The sequence below is a fragment of the Notamacropus eugenii genome, chromosome 1, assembly GCF_028372415.1.
Source record: "Notamacropus eugenii isolate mMacEug1 chromosome 1, mMacEug1.pri_v2, whole genome shotgun sequence".
NCBI classification, from domain to species: Eukaryota; Metazoa; Chordata; class Mammalia; order Diprotodontia; family Macropodidae; genus Notamacropus; species Notamacropus eugenii.
The window spans coordinates 16285804-16308081 of record NC_092872.1 but is presented as its reverse complement, the minus strand read 5'-3'; positions in this window follow the sequence as shown (position 1 = coordinate 16308081).

Genomic DNA, 22278 nt, shown 5'->3' with positions numbered 1-22278 from the left:
GAAACTGCTTTGTATAATAGTATAAATATTGAGTTAACTGTAAGCATGTCACAAGGCAGCTAGGAGGTGCAATGGATACAGCACAAGGCCTAGAGTCAAGAAGACATGAGTTCAAATACGGCCTCAGACTTCACCTCATTTGCTTCAGTTTCCTCATCTGGAAAATGAGCTGGAAAAGCGAATGACAAACCACTTCAGTACCTTTGTCAAGAAACTCCCAAGTGGTGTCATGAAGAGTCAGACACAAGTGAAAAACAACTCAATGACAAACGTGTAGAGTAACTAAGTGGTTCAGTGGATATAGTACCAGGTCTAATGTCAGGAAGACTTACTTACTGCCTGTGTGACCCTGGACAAGTCATTAAACCCTGTTTGCCTCAGTTCCTCATCTATAAAATGAGCTGGAGAAGGAAATGACAAACTATTCCAGTATCTTTACCAAGAAAACTCCAAATAGGATCATGAAGAGTCAGACGCAACTACAAAATGACTGAAGAGCAACCAACGTGTTGTATCCCGACAGTAGAATGCAAACTCTTTTAGTAAAGTCCAAGTCATTTTTCTTTGAGCAGTTCAATCAAGATAGTAGGCTGGATTGATTTGAACTTCATAAACTGAATCTCAGAATTGGAAATATCATCAAATGTTAGTTAGTTTGATCCCTTATCTGAACCATCCTCTCTACAATATCCTAATAAGAGGTCATCTAGCTTCAACTTGGCAATATCAGGTAGTGCAAAGATTTTTACTTCCTTATATTGTTCTAATTATTAGGAATTTTTCCTTTATAGTGAACCAAAATAAACTTTTGTATCATTTCAGCCAATTTGTTTGTATTTTGGTCAATGTGAAGTTAAGAAAAAGAAATATATTCCTTCTTTCACATGATAAACCTTCAAGTATTGGAAGGTAGGTGTCATGTTCTTTCCTTCCTCCTTTCCCAATCCCTATCAACCAATCTCCACGTCCTAAGACAAGTCTTCTGTTTTTTAGGCTGAAAGATCCTTTCTTTTTCTTTCTTCTCTTCCTCCTCATTTCTTTCCTTTTTTTCCTTCCTTCCTTATTTCCATAATATGTTCCTTTTTTCCTAAACATTTCACAAAAGAAATTTACTCAATAGTACTATGGATAGGCTATTAAGAAAAGACACAGTATGGGTTCAATTAAATGAAGTTCTACTGGCCTCTTCATTTGCTATAATAATATACTAGATCAGAAGAATACGTGAACTCTCATGGTAGTGGGAAATCTATCAAGCCCGTCGAATTTTCTCTGTTCTTTCCATTGACAATGTATGTTATGAAATGAATGACTACAATGTTCCCTATCATCAATTTTAAATAAAGGTTTTAAATAATTAAATGAGGCTGATAAAGTGATGGGAAAAGATAAATTATTTAAAATATAAAAATAAATTAAGTTATATATACATATATTATAGAATATCTTAAAATTATTTCATGGGAGTTGCTTTAGTTCCAAAATATTGATTGTGTTTTCCAGATGTTATACTAGGAACTACCTCACATCACTCAATTTTTTATGAAAGTGAATTCTAGCTCTTGTATTTGGATCACAGGCATAGACTTGAAAGGGATTGATTTTCTTGTCACAATCATGATTCAGAAGCTCAACAACTCACTTTGCTAATCATTTGGCATCAATGACTTGGATAACCTGGACCACAATGTCTGGAAATAGACCAGGAGCTGTTCAGTTCTCATCACTAGCCTCTACTAGCCTTAATTTGTCCTCTTCTACTGTCATTTCCTCAGATTCATTTAGAGACATGACAGCTTCTGCAAAGGGGTTTACTTTATTTCCCAGGGACATGAAATATTCATAGTCCTTACTAGGGAGAAGAGTGCATACCCACAATAGGAGAAGAACCAATCACCAAAAGGAATGGGCTCCACATGTGGTAAATGTGTTCTTTCATTCACAGCATTAATTCTGAGAATTACTTCATCAATATTTCAATGGATTCATGATATCAGTGGTGTGTACTGAAACCTCATACAGAGCATTGGTGAAGATATGAAAAGCAGAATGATATTTCCATCTATGACTTAAGTTAATCTTTGGGAAAACCTAACCCAGATTTCATCCCATCATTTCAATTTGTGTTAATCCAGCCTCACCACTCTTAATGGATCTATTCACTACAATGTGTTAAATATATTTCTTAATTAGGAAGGATAGTATATATAAAAGTCCATATTGGCTAATGTGTGTGTTCGTCCTTCATTGCCAAAGAAGACCATGACATCAGAAAAATGAAGACGTGACTTGCACTTGACTTTGTTTTTGAGTGAGGGAGGGCTGTGCAAGTCACCAGCCTCACTTCTCCTCTGGAGCCATCTGAATACAGTGACCAGATATTCATCAGGATGACTAGAGATGACCCAGGATGAGGCAATTGGGGTTAAGTGACTTGCCCAAGGTCACACAGCTAGTGAGTGTCAAGTATCTGAGGGTGAGATCTGAACTCAGGTCCTTCTGACTCCTGCACTGGTGCTCTATCCACTGCACCACCATACTACTTAGTTAAACATATGTGGATGGAATTTTATTCAGATGTTCAGCTAAGTGATTTCCTAAGTGATGCTCATCACTGATTAGCTCCAGCAAGCACTTGCAAAAATCAGACACAATCTGAACTACACATTGGAAATGATCCCTCCTTCACCTCTTGGAATCAATACCTACTTTCAAGGTTGAAATCAAGTGCCAAATCCTATCCAAGAGCCATCTTCTACATCTTTCCCCTCTAGTTGTTGGTGATTCCTGCTAATATTCCTTTGTACTTAGTTTTTGTCTATTTCATCTTACTTATCTAAGCAAATGTTTTTCTCCTGGGACTTCACTAGAATGCATGTTGCTTGAGAGCAAAAAAAATTTCAATTTTTTTGTCTTTGTATCTACACTGACTCGCACAGTGCCTGAACTTGAGTAAGTCCTCACTAAATATTTGTTAAATAGAGTGGAAGTTACCAGTTTGCTCAGCATGTTAGAATATGTTTGCAGGACATTTGAATTTTCTCCATTTTTCAACCACATTGGGTTTGGTAGCACTATGTACCTTGAAATACAAAGGTATTAGTGATTGAAGCACTATAGACTATCAAGAATTTATTACAGATTCTGAAAGGCATGAAGATGATATTGAGACTGGGCGGAGCTGGGAACATGCATTGCTATCATCTATGTGACTTTATCCCCAACAACATTACCTAATAGATTCGTATAATGGATGTCATCATCAATGCTAAGATTGCTCTTATTTTGGAAAGAAGAATTTTACATTCATGAAACCCATCTTAGAAAGGAATAGCTTCTTACCTTAAGTGTTTACAATTTCATTCATACTAAAAAATATCTAATTCCAAATGAAGGAAATATGGTTTCTCGTGAAATTTACTCAGAGAAGAAATATAAGGCAGTTCAATGACAGTATGCCCTAGATATAAAGAGCTAGAAATCAGTGATTTTACTCAATTCTATGAAGTTTCCAAGGCAAGGTAGAACTCCACAAGAGGATGCAAATGTGTAAGGAATGTTCCACCTGCATCCATGCAGGGCAAGTATGAATAGAAACTTCAATATTTACACCAGATTGTGTTTTTCTTACTCTTTTTAATTTTGGAAATGGCCTGTATACATCCAGAAGTTATTCTTAGAGTTGCTATGGTTCCCAGTTTCCAGTTTTGCCACTTTTCTGTAAAGCTTATAAAGACATGCAGAGTTAGTGAATTCTAAGTCAACGAGAATGAAGAGAAAATCACCCAAAGTTGTTCAGGAATTGAGTTGGGATTGGGAGGGAGGGAATCAAGAAAGAATGAAAAAGTGCACCTACCAAATCACTTCTCTGAAAACCTCGATGATTGCAAACTCCTAAGAGAATCAGAAGAAGGACAAAAAGGTCTATGAATGGCCAAAATGATGTCATAAAGTGAATGCAATAACATTCTTATGTTTTCCTCTTGGATAGCAACCTGAGACCCTCTAGAGCTTACTCTGAACTTGAGACACTATCCTGACTTGCTGAGTTGCCTGAATTTCCTAGGACACAACAGATTATAAGCGGTAAAATGGAAAAGACAAGAAACAAATGGACACAGCAAGAAGTAGTAACTAGAACTCTGAGGTGTCATTGAGATGAATCCAGAAAAAAACAGGCATAAAGATTGAAAAGTCATAGCAACCTGAGGATATTCAGGGTAAAGGCAACAGTCCATTACCCCTCCTTGGGCCTGAAGGCATTACTGTGGCACAGCAGCACAGCAATTGATGAAAATAATAATGATCATTCTTTCATTCAAAAAAACTATTAAGCTTTTCTCAAGTCACCATGCTATTCATTAGGTCAGGTAGTGATAGGAAGATGAATAAGGCAGCCCTCACAATACAATGGGGAAAATTAGGCATTGCATGGTAAAGGGTACAAGTAAGGTCCTAAAAAAGAAATCTCACAGCAATCAGGGAAAATCATAAAGAAATGACATTTGAGCTGGATCTTAAGGGATCTAAAGGACATGGGCAGACAGAGATGAAGAAGAGAGGTATTATAGAAAGAGTGACTAGTGTAGCCAAAGAAGCACCTCAAAGTTTTAAAATAAAAAAGATTTTAATTCATACAGACTTGACCCATTTGGAAAACTCAGTTACTGTAAATATCCATTTGCAAGATCCAAGGGAAAAAAAAAGGTAGAGATGACTAAGTGCTAGAATGATTGAGCAAATCCTTCAAGAGAATTTTCTGAGTCATATGAAGAGTATTCAGGAGAGTGGGTGAGCAAAATAAACTAGGTGAAACCAGACATAATTCAGCACAAAAATCAGAATATATGTGACAACGAGCTTCAGAATTCCAGTATCCCCTTCTACTTTCCAAAGTTGTCTGTGATATTCAAAATGATATGGTTATTAGAAAGATTAATCTTTGCACAAGAACACAGAGACAAATAGAGATATGAAAGAAATGCTTGACAGACAATCTTTTTGAAAAAGAGAAGGGAATGAGGTGAAGGGTACGAATTAGTCTGTCCAAAGTTGTATTTTTAAAATAATTGCCTTTTGGAAGCCTTCTTCATCCCCATGTGATCTATTTCTAATCTATCACAAATATTTTCAAAATTTTGAGACCCACTGTCTTGCTTTTAGGGAAGATGTTGAACTTCAATATTCAGCCACTTATTACCACACTCATTCAACAAGTGTTTGCAGAGTTTCTAATAAGTGCAAGGTACAATGTTGATTTATAGGAGGGACATAAATAAATGAAGATGACCTACTTACTGACATTTAGTGATCTCATAGACACATAATTTTAAGGTGAAACAGTAGAGAGGTCAAATAATTCTATGGGAACATTATTAATGTATGTGATACATTTCTAAGTGCGTAGAGTTCAGAATATAAAATCTCAAAATAGAGCTTTATAGAGAGGTTTTATTGTAATCTTGATAAAGCTACTAAAACCAAATGCAAACAATAAGTATTAGATTTTACATAAATAAAGATTTTAGTAAGTTCTTAAGCATGGCATGATAGAAAGAGTGATGAATTTGGGAACAACACGTGTTCACAGCCTGCCTGTACCACTTGCTACTTTGTGAACTTGAATATGTCATTTGAATTCTCTATACCTTTTTGTGTCCATTTCATGGAAAATGATGATATTGTAATGCCTCTAAAGTCTTTTTCACTTCAAACTTCATGATGCTATATAATAGAAAAGAAACTAATGCTCAGGAATTCAACCTGCTGAGGCTTAGAAGCTAACTGAGATGATCCTCCAATTTTGTGTCTCAGTTGGTCAGCAAAAGACAATAGAATGAGAATTAGATATTAAAGGAGCAGTAAAATCACTAAGGAAAGTACAGAAATACACTGGGGTGTATTGTAGTGTGGTGTATAGGTACTGGCAAAGGTTTAGTGGAAAAGAATGGAGTTAAAATGGGAGAAATTTCTAGGGTATATGTGAGATCTTCCATGGTTTGCCTCATTGAGTTGGCCAATCAACACATATACCCTGAACAGATCTATGGAATGGATAGTGATCTGGAAACTGAGAAAATAAAATGGATCATCTTAATAAGAGGAAAGAAGGATAAATTAGGATGAGAAAACTGTACAATACTTTCAGTGATTCCAGGCTGCTTGCTAGTTTAAATTTTGAACAAAAAATTATCTTTTTGTGGTGATCACAGTGGTTGGTTGTTGTCCTTTGTCTTCGAAAAGGACCAAAATGACATCACCATTGTAAAGTGAAATTTTATGTCCAGCTGTGGCTAATCAGATCAATACGAGCTCAGAATGCTCAATCACAGGTTGGGCACAGATAGCATGTATGAAATATTTGGGGTGGATATCCCAAATTTGTGCATCCTGTGTTTACTTTGTGCTGTCTTGATTCTGCTTTGCTCAAAGAGCACAGCACCTTTTCTTATGTGGGCATACCATGCTGAACAGTCTTGTGCCAGTGTCTCCCATGTTGCACAGTCAAATCCAAAGTTCTTGAGAGAGAAGTTAAGAGTGTCCTTGTATCGTTTCTTCTGGCCACCATGTGATCGCCTGACCCATGCAAGTTCTCCATAAAAAAGTCTTTTTGGGAAGTGTACATTTTGTGTTCAAACAATGTGGCCAGTCCATTGGAGTTGCACTCTCTGAAGCCATTTATTTAGTATTTTTCAGGCATTAGGTACTATAAGCACCAAAATGGCAGGTGATCCAAAGGACAATGGAAAAATGCATGGCATGTGTAAGCAGGTTGATTATTCTACCAGTAATGACTTACACATATAAAAATTACAGGAAGTATATCATAAAGTATAATGCAAGGAGAAAAAGAAAAAAGTCAATCATGTAGAAATAGAGGGAAAGATAATGGATAGGATAAGTGCTATACCAGTATCCCTAAATATTAGAAGGATGTGATAGTGAACTCATAGAGACAGCCAGGTGGTACAGCAGATAGAACAGCAGGCCTTGGGTCAAGAAAAAGTACATTTGAATGTAGCTTCAACCTTACAAGTTGTGTGACCCTGGGCAAGTCATTTAACCTCTATTTGGTTCAGTTTTCTCAACTCTAAATTGGGGATGACACCTTCCTCTCAGGGTTGTTGTGAGGATATTGTGTAAAATATCATAAAAAATGATATATTGTATAAAATCCATTTAGCAGAGTTCCTGGCACATGGCAAGTGCTTTATAAATTATTCTCTCCCTGTCTCCCCCAGCCCATAGGTTAGGCAGATGATTTATGAAGTATTTATAGGAGAAAGAATACAAAGGGAGGGAAGCTACTTCATCTAAATGAGTGGAGGGAATTCCAATGTTAATGAGATCATGGGTCCACCAGCGTATCAGTGGAAGAAAAGTAAAACGAAACAAGAAAGACAGACACATCACGTTTGACATAGTAACATAAGCTTGTAGTCCCTTGTACCAGATATACTAAGACTGGTGGATGGCTCATTTGAGCTCTGGAGATCTAGTTGCAGTAGTCTGCATTGATCAGATGTTCACACTAAGTCTGACAGGGATACGATGAACCCTCTGGAGTTGGGTGATACCAGGCTTTCTAATAAGAACCAAACTGTCCCAGGTAAGAAATGAAACAGGTCAAACATCTGTAGTACGATTATGACCATGAGTGACGTTCAGCCTAGACAAGGAGACATATTCTAAAAATAATGCTTATGACAATAAAATTGAAATTTGAAAGAGAAATTTTGGATCAGGGTGATTCCTCTTTCTAATACTTTGTCTGGGGTCCTCTGATTCTCTACACTTTTTTTTTCTTTTTTCTAGTTATGGGTAATATAAAAGGGGCCACATCTTACATAAGGCCTTTCCTGACATCCCCAGTTATTAACAATCTATGTATTTTACTTTGAATTCACTAAGCAATGCACATGTCATATCTCATTAGAACAGGAGTCCTTAATGTGAGGCTAGTGAATTTTAAAATATATGCTTTTATAACTGTATTTCAATGAAATTGAGTTGCCATGCGATATGGGGTAAAACCATTATTCTGAAAAGGTATCCATAGATTCTACCAGGCTTCCAAAGGGCAATAGGATACACACACACACACACACACACATACACACACACACACACACACACACACACACACACACACACACACACACACACACACAAATTAAGGACCTTTGCTCTAGAAGATTTTAAGCCCCTAAAGGCAAGGGCTATTTTGGGTTTTTTCTTGGTAGCACCAACAGTGTGCAAAGTCCTCAGTAAGTATGTGATAAATGTTGTTGCATTGAAACTAGTCCAACCCCTCATTTTATAGAAGACTACGGTAAGGCCTGGGGAGTCTAAACGACCTGCACACGGATACAAAAGGGATGAGAAGCAGAGTTCTGTCTATCAACATTCTCCCCACTCTTTTTCCAGCATTCTCTTCATGATGGCATGTTGCCTCTATGCTAGCTACATTTAGCAGATGTTAGAAAAGCCCTCTTCTATCATATTCTGTTTCTGTTTGTGGGAATAGCTATATTACATCTATTTTTATTTTGTTCTCACTATATTTTTCGAATGAAGGTGTCCCAAAATAGCTTTTCTTCTTGAGTTTGGGTAAATGTCATTTTTCAATGGTAGCAGCTTAAGTAGAATATCATAGGTGAAAGCATTCTTAGTGCAAGATAAGATCTTTGACTTTTATTTACTTTTGCTATTGTCCATCATGCCTGGAATATTTGTACAAGGAAATGTCTTTTCTGGAGAGTTATGGCAATGAAAGTCTGACCGGGTCACTCGGCTCTCCTAAAATGAAAGAATTGGGAGAATTCTATTTAGCAAAGGAGAACTGTACTTTCCAAGATAAGACATTTGGTCTTTCCAGGGCTATTGTCCAATACCACCCCCTAAGAAAATAGCTTGCCAATAGCAATTATCCATACATAAAAATTCTTGTCAGTTGAGTAGTGTCTGTCACTACCTCTTAGGTGAGATGCAAAGGAAAGGTCTTAATTCCTTGTGCTGACTAAAGATCTCCTAGTAGTAATTTACCTTATGTTGGCTTTATTCCAATTCACATAATCACAGTCCTCCTACCTCATTCCCTGCCAGGAGTTGTAATCTATTCCTATATCTTTGTCAATTTCCCATCATAGTTTAATTAAAATGAGTTTGAAATTCTGTGAAAGCTGCCTACAGTCTTTGAACTTTGAGTGCTGCCAATGTGCATCTATCTTAAGACTTATACTAACACATAAAAAAAGGAAGTAAACTTTACAGGTGAAACAAATTAGGCAAACGAAGGATTTTCCTAATATCGATATGTGGTTAAGGTAACCAGAGGAGGGAAAGATTTTAGTCCTTTTCTTTTTTTAGTTATGAATTTAATGAACACTAAATTAATAACATTTTCATATACAAAGTAGAACAGAAAAAAAAGAGGATTAGGTGTGAAACCACAAATCTCTATTTAAAAAAGCACAGTGTGCTTTTTATACATGATAAATTCATAATAATAACAAATGTTATTTTCAAAATTGACTTGCTTGTCTGTTTCTGAACTTCCTTCTGTTATCTTCTATGCATTTTTAAAGTGCTTTAATTACTCTCTTTGGTTTCTTTTCTTTTTTTTTTTGATGAAACTCTCACTAGCTCTCATCTTTCCCCTATAATCCCCCTCACGGTAATTGGTGGTTAATACATTGATCAGACTTTTAAAATCATATTCAAAGTTGTTGTTTTTTTCTTCACAATGTTGCTTTTACTGTCTGCTTCCACACTTTGCATCATTCTTCCCATATTACTTCCATTCCATTATTTCTCCCAAACCATCCCCTTTGTCATTCCTTACTTTGCAATAATCTCAATACATTCAAATACTACAATTTATTCAGTCATTTTCCAATTCAACGGCACTCCCTTTGTTTCCAAGTCTGTACCACTACAAAAAGAACTGCTATAATTTTAGCTCCTACTCTGACATAGCTTCGTTTGCTCAGTTTGCTTTTCAAGAGGAAAGGTATCTAGAGCAAGGGTTTGCAAACTTTTGGGGTCATGGATTTTTTGGCTGGCTGGTAAGTCCTATGGACCACTTTTCAAAATATTGTTTCGAAATCAATAAGATTACAAAGAATCAAACTTAAACCAAATTTGTAAACCTCAGGTAAAGAACTTTTGGTCTAGAAGGAAGATGGAGAGGAGCATCACAAAGCACAAAGTAGAACTGGCATTTTGAAGGTGGATAGAGTGAAGAAATGACAAAAGCCATGCCAGTATTCCTGTCACCTCTTTCCAGGACACAGGGGCCTAAATAGCCTTTAATCAGCAACTCTTCCTGACAAGGGTGGAGGCTTCAGGCACAAATGAGTGCTCAACTTCTGAAAGTACCCTAAATTGGCAAGAAAGAATGTAAAAAGAGATTTCGAATTGATGAGAGGTAAGAAATCAATCTACAGACTGAAGCAAGAGAGAAATCTTGTATCCATCAAGAACCACATTTAATGTAAATTTACACTATCTCCTTGTATTCTCTGCTATAGCTGACAGCCAAGATATTTATGATCAGAAATTGATTCCTTCAGGCCTCAAAAATTAGCCATTAGAACTGGCCCTGGAGGAACAAGATATAAAAAGAAATTATGTTTTTCTTGCCTAGAAGCAATGGAGTACAAAGTCTATGCTACATTTGATTTTTCTATGTGTTTACTAATTTTAGTAAACTCTGTTGAAAATTATGTCTTTTAGTGAAAGTAAGAAATAAAGCTACAACAAAAAAGAAGATAAAGGAAGGTTAATGAGCCAAAGACACTGAATAAATTATATTTCTCAAGATTTGGGAGGTTGTTATGGGCTTATTAGGTGTGTTATGAATTCATGGAGAAGCAATTTTGTCCATGATCCTAATCACTTATGAAGGCTAGACTCACTGCTACTGTATAATTTTATCCATTGAAAATTGCATTCTCAGCCCATAATGTCCAGGGTAGAAGGGGAAAAGATAGCAAAAACCCAGTATCTCCAAAGTGAATCAATTAGTGAATAGACATAGTGAAGGGAAGGTGGAAGATGTCAAATATAACCCAGATCTCTATCTCTTCCCTTCTTTTGGTGCCATGAAATTGTATACGTATTACTTTGTTTTGGTTTGTGGTTTGAACTTTTAAACATTGTTTATATAGTTCAAAAGGATGATAGAAGAGTAAAATACTTGAAGATTTATTGTTACTTCATTCAGAACACATCTGTTAAGAATCTAGCACATGCAAGTTCCTGGACTAGGGCACTGAATACGGTAACAGATAAAACAGAGAATCTGCTCTCAAAAAATTCCATCTGGTAGGAGAAGATGTAGCTATGATAAAAGGGAAGTTAAGATAAGGGCAAATGAATGGTCAATTCAAAGTGCTGTGAGAAATTTCAGGAAGAAGAGAAGAACATTTTTACATAAAGAGATTCAGTGTTTTCATGGAGAAAATGGCATCTAAGTTAGACTTTGGAAGAACTGTAGAAATTCAAGAAATTGTGACGGATATTGGAGTCCATTCCATGCAAGGTGGATGATGTGGGTAAAGTTCAATTTGATGAAATGAGAGAAGAAGAGTCATAGAAAATAAGGCAGGAAAAGTAGAATAGTGCTTAACTGTTAAGGATGTTGAATTCCAGATTCAAGGGCTTTCATAAAATTCATCAGGTAACAGGGAGCCACTGAAGGTTTTTGAGTAGAGGAGTGAGAAGATCGGAGAATTATATTAGGAACATTACTTCAATGGAACAAATGATGGAATGGAATGAGGATATAACAGAGACTGTTAGATCAGTTTAGAGGCAATTACAAGCATCTAGATATTGAGAGATGAGGTTCCAGAGCTAGGGTTAATGCAATGGGAATAAACAAGTGTATTGAAATGATTACTCATGAGAACAGAGTGGGTGATAGAATAGAGCTGGAATATAATAGAAACAGAAAAATCAATTAATAGACTATTACAAAAGTTCAGTTAAGGAGAAATGAGTCTTGTGTTAGGATAATTGCAATGAAAGTAGAGAGTTGTGAGAGTGGAGCAAGATGTGAGACCTCAGTGATACAGAAACCACAAAACATAGCAGTTGACTAGATTAGATGATAAGGAAACTAAAACTCTAGCCCAAATGTTAGCTTATTGAATTGAATGAGTTAAAGATTACGTTAAGTTTTTAAGTCAAGGCTTTAGGAAAGATAATATTGCTTTGAAAGAAACAGAGTAGGAAGTGGAAGAACTGGATATGGGGGAAGGTGATGAGTACAGTTTTTAGTTACACTAACTTTAAGGTATAAGTGGGACCCATGGAATGACATCTAGAAGTCAATATGAGACAGGATTTACAAGAAAAAATAGAAAATTTAAAGAGAATAAACCCTTGGAAGGAATGAGGAGCCATCTAAAGAAATAGTAAAGAGTAGTCAGATAGGTAGGAATACAACCATAAGTATCCAGGATCATAGGAATCAATGAAGTAAAATGAATTGGTCCAATGTCAAATGCCAAAGAGAAGTCAAGGAAAATAATAAAAGAAAAAGACCAATGAATTTGGGGATTAGAAGGACATAATTTTACCTTGAAGAAAATAGCTTCAGTTAAGTGCTGGGAAAGGAATCATTATTGTAAGAGGAGAATGAATTAATGGAGATGCAATTATCATCTGGGTGATCTTAAACAAGTATGATCTGAATCTCAATTCATCTGTAAAATGAGACTATTAATACCACTGCTATCTATCTGAAAAGATCATTGGAAATTTCAACTAACATAAAACATATAAAAGTATTTTGTTGATTATAATTATAAAAGTATTTGATGTTCTCGTTATTTTTCTCCTCCAAATGCAGGGATCAAATTAATATTTTTTCCTTTAGTGGTTGATTATATAAGTATCTAACTAATACAACTGGATGTAGAGGATCTTATCAATTTATTATTAGACATAATACAACTCAAGCTGAAATTACATCTCTAATATTTTTGACATGAAATGATGTTTATTATTGTCTTTGTACATATAATGAAACCAACTCTGACAACTCCTTTGTCTCTCCCAGGAGAACCTATGGGTCATCCTTCCATTTAGCTCTCCTTTCATTCCTCTCACTTTCTTCTAAATGTTCTTCAGTTTGGATTCTGACCTCATCACTGAACAGAAACTTGTCTTTCAAAGATATTAGTGATGACTTAATTGTTAAATCTAATGACTTATTCTGACTCCTCATTTTTTCTTTAACTCTCTGTATCATAAGACACTTTTGACCACCTTCACCAACTGTAAAAATCTGTCCTCTTTACATTTTCATGACATTTCACTCACTTATTACTTCCCTCTTACCTCTCTGGCTTTAAGTATCCAGTCCTGGTTCTTCATTCATATTGCAATAAATAATTCTTATGTGTACCCCCAAGGTTGTATTCTGGGCTCTCTCTACTCTTGTTTCTATGACTTCTCACTTGATGTTTTTATTAGCTCCCCTGTGCTTGATCATTTTCTCTATTGGAGATCACTCTTAGATCTGTATGTAGAGATCAGCTCTCTTTCCTGAGTTCCAGTACTACATTACCAATAGTCATTTCAGACTGAATGGCCCACAGTTATCTCCAATTCAACAGAAACAAAACAAAACTCATTACCTTCCCACCTCACAAACCTACCATTCTTATCAACTGCCCTTTTACAGCTGACTTCACAGGAAACCTCCCAGTCTCCCCTCTTTACAACCTCAATATGCTCCTTGTCTCTTCACTTCCACTCCAAATATGCAAGCAATCTCTCTAGCCTCCTCCTCTCCACTTACATGGTCACTGCTATTTTAGGCCCTCAGGACCTCTTACCTGGACAGGTATGGCAGATAAGCAAGGAGGTTGGCTCAGACCTGAATGGAAAGAAATATAGGTTATATTTAATGAACAAATTGTCAGGTGTTTTCAGCAATCTCAAGATGATCTCTGGTGCAAAATTACATATATTTAACAGTCTCTCAGTGATAATGTTTGGATATAAATATTAGGATACAGTTGAATGAAATAATGAAGAGAAAATGAACAGGATCAAGAGAACGTTATATACCATAACAGCAATTTTGTCTAAAAACCAACTTGAGCTACTAAGTCATTTTGACTATAATTACAAAGGATGTATGAAGGAAGACATTATATACATCCAGAGAAAGACCTAATAAATAGAAGTATGCATAGAATGATTTCTTACACACACACACACAAATATATAAATATATATACACATTTGTGTTTAATGTATAACCCTATCTAATGGGCAAGGGGAAGGAACAAAAAAGGGGGTGTGAGAAAGTTATGTGATAGCTATTATATATGTTTAATAGAAATATCAAGTTGTACATAATACAGTAACAGTTTCACGTGCAATCATCTTTTTACTATTCTACTATGTTATGGAAATACCTGTTTTATTTATTAAATTCAAAATTAAATAAATATATTTTTGAAAATGCTGCCATCTTCAAATGAATGCACAATAGAGAGATGCCCTATGCATCCAAGAAGACAAAAGTGTATTTCCAAAGATGACCTATATGCAAGATTTGATATGTTGCTGATTTGTTCATGCTACAATAATGACAGATAAGAGATAAGTATCCAGAGAGCTACACTGATTTCAATTGAAAAGCAAAAGGTCCAAAAGAAGTTCTTAAGCATGCTGGAGAGATCTGCTATGGATGAAATGTGAAAGATAATGAAATAAAAATTTCACAGAAATAGAAAGCACAGATTGTTTTCTGCTCCAATACCCTTATCCATAAGATCACAAGTCACTTGAAGTAGTGGCAAGTATTGTCCTATGATGTAGAACTAAGGTTCTCCTCATCATCGTGGCGTGAAAGAAAGGTTTCTGATTTCTCCAAGGCTATCCCATAGAGGTGTAAAGATCTCTCTCATTTTAACAAACTGGAAAGATTTCAAATTTAGACTCAAAGAGATATAATAAGTATATTTCATGGATTGGACCAGTTCAGAGAGATTTATCAGCAGGTTTATTATAGCATAGGGTTTTTCAGCAACAAGTAACTAAGATCATATTCTAAGGTGTGGAAGAAATGTGATCTGCATTGATGAAGGGAGTATCTACCCACTAAAAACATTGAACCCTGAAGTATTCAAGGATATAGTGTAGTAGTATTTTTATCAAAGTTTGTGACTCTCAACCAACTACATAAGCTTCTCTAGCATAGTTGTCTGGCCTATGAATTATAGAAAGTTCCTCATCCAGAATAAATGCCTTCGTTGCCTTACTTCATATTTTTATTTCTGCACATGGATGAAAATTGTGTTCTCAAATGAAAAAAAATCCATATTATTTTTGCACTGGAAAGAGGAAAGCAGTATTTTATTTCCCAATAAGGAACTATAACTCTTCAAGATGAAATGCCACCTTCAAGCTAAATATTTAAGAGAAACATGTTTATTTTTTATCCAGACTCCCATGTTAATGCACAAATAGCTTTGCTTCCAAGTGAATTGAAGAGAGTTATGAAATTATTAGCCTTTCTAAATAGGAACAACTGGACCTTAAGATTTTTCCACACCCCTGGGGGAGAAAGGTTGGTCAGGGCATAGGATGATGAAGAGAAGCATCTTAGGTCAATCTCCATAGACCAAGATCTCTAGACTTTTCAGGGTAAATAACAACCCTACTCTTCCCTTGAAGTTTCAGGATTAGGGGTTTTTAAGAGATGGGCTGACAGAGAAGCATGTGATGAATTGGAAAGAGATAGAAGGGTATACTTATAGGCAAATATTCCCAACAAATCAAAGGGAGTAGGGATATGAAATATACAAGGAAACTCTCACCTTGTCCTAGTCACACAATTCAAAAGATTTCAAGAAGACATTTAAATGTACTCAGGCGTTACTGAGTACTGAGTACTGAGTACTGTACTTCTGTACTCAGAAGTGCAAGGGTTGGAGGGTAGAGGAGATAGAGGAATCATAGCCAGGGGATATGGCCCTAAAAATTAACTATGATGGGCTTTGACAATCATGACTCACTGTCACATGGCTATGGACTACTTAGTTGTATACTCTCCAACACAATATATAATTCTAAGAGCAGATCTCTGGTCATTCAGTCTATTTTTGCCATTGATCACAAAGAAGAACTAGACAAAAGTGTTATGTGAGTGAAGTTACTGAAAATGAACTTCTCTCTATGGCAAGACATTTGTAAAATTGCTATCTGTGGAGGGAAAATAAACAGCTTAAAATTCATAATCCCATAACTGAATTAGGAATATTAGCAGTGTTATATAAGGAGTAGTACAAAAGTACTTACATATACACTATATAAGGGGTAGTTTATATGGGAGTGGAGAGGGGAATATAGGGTAATAAAATTCCATCTAGAACACTTGAGAGTTCTGTTACCATTGACAAGTCACAACCTCTCTGAACTTTAGTTATTACAAAACTAAAATGAGTATGATAACAACTACAGCAGTTATGTCACAGTTATTGTGAAGAAATATCATATTGTATGTAAAATATTTTATAAACCTTAAAGTCATATCAGCAGTTTTTACTCACTCAACAAAATTTGTTATGTCTGCTGTCATAGGCCTTATGCTGAGTACTGGAGATGACTGAAGCATAGATAAATCGGGAAAAAAAAGAATTGTTTTTTTTTAATTGAATTATTTCATTTGTTTTCAGTGTTCAACAATCACTTGCCTATATCCCAGATTTTTTTCCACTCCCTCTCCCTCAATCCTCTCTCCCACCCCACCCCTTCCCTGAGACAGCTTACAATCCTATACAGGTTCAACATGTATATTCCTATTAAATTCATGTCTCATAGAAGAATCAAAATGAATGGGGGAAACCATAAAACAAAACAAAACATGACATAATACAAAAGAAAATGGTCTATTTCCATCTGCGATCCAATCCCATAGTTCTTTCTCTAGATGTAGAAGGTGTTTTGCCTCAAGAGTCTATTGGAAATTTTTTAAGTCCTTACATTTCAATGAAGTTCTAAGTTTACCAGAAAAATTCCCCACACACTGTGGTTGTTGTCGTGTACAAAGTTCTCCTCATTCTGCTCCTTTCAATCAGTATCAGTTCATATAAGTCTCTTCAGGCTTCTCAGAAGTCTTCCTTTCCATCATTTCTCATAGCACAATAGTATTCCATTACATTCATATACCACAACTTGTTCAGTCATTCCCCAGTTGATAGGCACCCCCTTGATTTCCAGTTCTTGGCCAAAACAAAGAGAGCTGCTACAAATATTTTTGTACATGTGGAACCCTTTCCTATTTCTATGCTCTCTTTGGGAAAGAATCCCAGGAGTGATATTGCTGGGTCAAAGGGTATGCACATTTTTGTAGCACTTTCAGCATAGTTCCAAATTGCTCTCTAGAATGGTCGGATCAGTTCACAGTTTTACCAACAATGAATTAGTGTTCCAACTCTCCCACATCTTCTCCAACATTTATCATCTTCCTGTTTTTTCATGTTAGTCAATATGATAGGTGTGATGTGGTACCTCAGAGTTGTTTTGATTTGCATTTCTCTAATTGAAAGAGCATTTTTGCATATGATTATAGATAGATTTCATTTCTTCCTCTGAAAATTCCCTGTTCATATCCCTTGACCATTTATCAATTGGGGAATGACTTGTATTCTTGTACATTTGACTCAATTCTCTATTTATTTTAGAAATGAGGTCTTTATCACTGACAGTAGTTGGAAAAATTCTTTCCCAGTTTTCTGCTTCTCTCCTAATCTAAGTGGCATTGGGTTTGTTTGTGCAAAAACTTTTCAATTTAATGTAATCAAAATTATTCATTTTGCATTTCATAATATTCTCTATCTCTCATTTGGTCAAAAATTTCTCCATTCTCCATAAATCTGACAAATACACTATTCCTTGCTCCCCTAATTTGTTTACAGTATCAATCTTCATACCTAGATCATGTGCCCATTTATATTTTATTCTTGTATATGGTACCAGGCATTGGTATATGCTCAGTTTCCACTACACTGTTATCCAGTTTTCCCAGCAATTTTTGTCAAACAGAGAGTTGTTATCCCAGAAACTGGGATCCTTGGGTTTATCAAACAGTAGGTTGTTATATTCATTAACTACTGTGTCTTGAGTACCTAACCTATTCCACAGGTCTACCTCTCTGTTTCTTAGCCAGTACGAAGTGGTTTTGATGATTACTGCTTTATAATACAATTTGAGATCTGGTAGGGCTAGGCCACCTTCCCTAGCATTTCTTTTCAGTATTTCACTTGATATCCTGGACCTTTTGTTCTTCCAGATGAATTTTGATATTATTTTTTCTAGCTCTAGAAAATAAGTATCTGGTAGTTCAATTGATATGGCATTGAACAAGTAAATTAATTTAGGTATAATTGTTATTTTTATTTTATTAGCATAGTTTACTTTATTAGCTCATGAGCACCTGATGTTTCCTACTCACTTAGATCTGATTTTATTTGTGCAAATAGTGTTTTGTAATTGTGTTTATATAGTTCCTGGGTTTGTTTTGGGCAAGTAGGCTCCCAGATCTTTTATAATGTCTACCATAGCTTTAAATGGGACTTCTTTTTGTATCTCTTGCTGCTGGGCTTTGTTACTAATATACAGAAATGCAGATGATTTATGTGGGTTTGTTCAGTAACCTACAACTTTGCCCAAGTTGTTTATTATTTCAAGGAGTTTTTTACTTGATTCGCTTGGATTCTCTAAGTATATCATCACATCATTTACAAAGAGTGATAACTTGGTTTTTCTTTGCATATTCTAATTCCTTCAGTTTCTTTTTCTTCTCTTATTGCTACAGCTAACATGTCTAGTTCCATATTGAATAATAATGGTGGTAATGGACATCCTTGTTTCACCCCTGATCTTATTGGAAATGCATCTAGCTTGTCTCCATTGCATGTAATGCTTGCTGAAGGTTTTAGGTAGAAACTGCTTATTATTTTATGGAAAGTTCCATTTATTCCTATGCTTTCCAGCACTTTCAATAGGAATGGGTGTTGTATTTTGTCAAAAGCTTTTTCTGCATCCATTGAGATAATCATGTGGTTTCTGTTAGTTTTGTTGTTGATATGATCAATAATGCTAATAGATTTCCTAATATTGAACCAGCACTGCATTCCTGGCTTATTCCACCTGATCATAATGCATTATTCTCATGATAAGTTGCTGTATTCTTTTTGCTAATATCTTGTTTAAAATTTTTGCATCTACACTCATTAGAGAAATTGGTCTATAATTTTCTTTCTCTATTTTGTCTCTTCCTGGTTTAGGTATCAGAACCATATTTATATCATAAAAAGAATTTGGTAGTACTCCTTCTTTGGCAATTTTCCCAAATAGTCTATATAGCATTGGAATTAACTGTTCTTTAAATGTTTGATAGAATTTACTTGTAAATTCATCTGGCCATGGAGATTATTTCTTAGTGAGTTCATTTATGGCTTTTTCAATTTTCTTTTCTGAGATGGGGGTATTTAAGCACTCAACTTCCTCTTTTGTTAATCTGGGCAATTTATGTTTTTTAAAATAATCATTCATCTCATTTAGATTGTCGAATTTATGGCTACACAGTTGGGCAAAGTAATTTCTAATTATTGTTTTAATTTCCTCCTCATTGGAGGTTAGTTCACTCTTTTCATTTTTGATATTGGCAATTTGGTTTTCTTCTTTCTTTTTTTAAATCAAATTGACCAAAGGTTTGTCAATTTTATTGGTTTTTTTCATAAAACCAACTCTTAGTTTTATTTGTTAGCTCAATAGTTTCCTTAATTTCAATTTTATTAATCTCTCCTTTGGTATTCAGTATTTCTAATTTAGTATTTACTTGGGGATTTTTAATTTATTCTTTTTTCAAGCTTTCTCAGGTGTATGCCCAATTCATTGATCTCCTCTTTCTCTATTTTATTCATGTAGGCATTCAAAGATATAAAACTTCCCCTAAGAACTGCTTTTACAGTATCCCTTAAGATTTGGTAGGTTGCCTCATTATTGTAATTCTCTTGAATGAAGTTGTTGATTATTTCTAAAATTTGTTGCTTAACCCACTCATTCTTTAGGATTAGATTGTTTAGCTTCCAATTAGTTTTTGGTTTATATTTCCATGGCCGTTGATTAAGTTTTATTGCATTATGATCTGAGAATGATGCATTAATGATCTCTGCCTTTCTGCACTGGACCGTGAGGGTTTTATGGCCTAGTACATGGTCAATTTTTGTATATGTGCCATGTACCACTGAGAAAAAGGTATATTTTTTTCTATCCCCGTTCAATTTTCTCCAGAGATCTAGCATATTTACCTTATCTAGAGTTCTATTCACCTCCTTAACTTCTTTCTTGTTTATTTTTAGGCTAGATTTATCAAGTTCAGAGAGGGGGAGGTTGAGGTGCCCCACTAGTATAGTTTTGCTGTCTATTTCTTCGTGTAACTCCCTTAACTTCTCCTCTAAAAATTTGGATGCTATACCACTTGGAGCATATATGTTTAGTAATGAAATTTCTTCGTTGTCTGTGGTGCCTTTAGCAGAATATAGTTTTCTTCCTTATCTCTTTTGTTTAGATCTATTTCTGCTTTTGCTTTGTCTGAGATTAAGATTGCTACTTCTGCTTTTCTTACATCAGCTGAAGCACAAAATATTCTGCTCCAACCTTTAACCTTTACCCTGTGTGTATGCCCCTGTTTCAAATGTGCTTCTTGTAAAGAACATATCATTGGATTACTGTTTTTAATCCATTCTGATATCAGTCTTCATTTTATGGGAGAGTTCATCCCATTCACATTCACAGTTATGATTACTATCCATGTCTTTACCTTCATCGTCTTTCCCCTTTATGCTTTTAGTTCTCCCTTCCCCTCCACAACAGTTTTAATTTTTGACCACCACCTCCTCAGTCTTCCCTCTCTTCTTTCAGCCCCCCCTTTTAATCCCCTTTTCCCTTACTACTTCTTCCCTCCCTTTTAACCTCCCTTCCCTTTTCTTCCCCCTTCTCCTCCTACTGCCTATAGAGCTAATTGTATTTCTATACTTAACTGAGTTTGTTGTACCTTCCTGGAATCCAATCAGATGAAAGTACCTCTCAGACAATGCTCATCTCCCTCCCCTCTTTCCCTCTACTGTAATATATTTTTGTGCCTCTTCCTGTGATGTAATTTGCCATTTTCTGCCTCCTTTTCACATCTCCTGTTGCAATCCCTTTGCACCCTTAAATCACATTTGTTATCATCACAGCATTTAATTTATAGCCACTCCTTCTATCTATGTATATCCCTTTTATATTTCATAATAAATATACAATTCTCAAGATTAACAAGTATCATCTTCCATTATATGCATTTAAACAATTTGCCCATATTGTGTAACAAGTTTCTCTTTTTTCCCTGTTTATCTTTTTATGCCACTCTTGAGAGCTACATTTGAAGATCAGAGCTGACCCAGACAACCCCACTTCAACAAACTGAGAGAAGATACTGAGCCCCACAGGGTAGTTGTGCCCTGTATCTCAAGAGACCCCCAAAATGATGCTCACAGACAATAGTACTTTGAATGAGAACTCATGCAAATACATTCCTCTAAGGAAGAAAATCACCCTCCAAGAAAGGAGTACATCCTCCTCCTCCTAGATCACAGCATCCTGAGGCAAAGCTTCATTTACCCCACTGTGATGCTAGTTGTGGCTTTGGCATTGTTTTCTCCTCCCATTACTACACGTACCCAGATTCTTTAATCAATGAATGCTCTTCTGGCATGGTTTCCAGTTTCCTCATCATCATAAATAGTTCTTTTTGGACACCTGGTTTGTCCATATCTTATTAAAATATGTTAGAGAGAGCTGAACATAGTATTTTAGATGTGGTCTGACCAGAAAAAAGGACAAGACCCTCCCTTGTCTTGCTTCTATCTACCTGAAGGCTATATTTGCTCTTTTGACTGCCATGTCACACAACTGACTCATATTCAGCTTGTAGTCCATGAAAATCACCAGATCTTTTGCACATCAGTTCTCATCTACTCATACCACTGTATGTACCTAACCACATATCACCAAATACCTCTATGATTTATTGTTTTGAAACCTAGAATAGGATATTACATTATTTGTGTTAAGTTCAATTCTATTCAAGCAGAGGTGGGGAACATGTGTCCTCGAGGTCACATGTACTCAAGTGCAGCCCTTTGACCAAATTCAGTTGTCATAGAACAAATGTGAAGTCTGGATTTGGTCAAAGGGCCACAC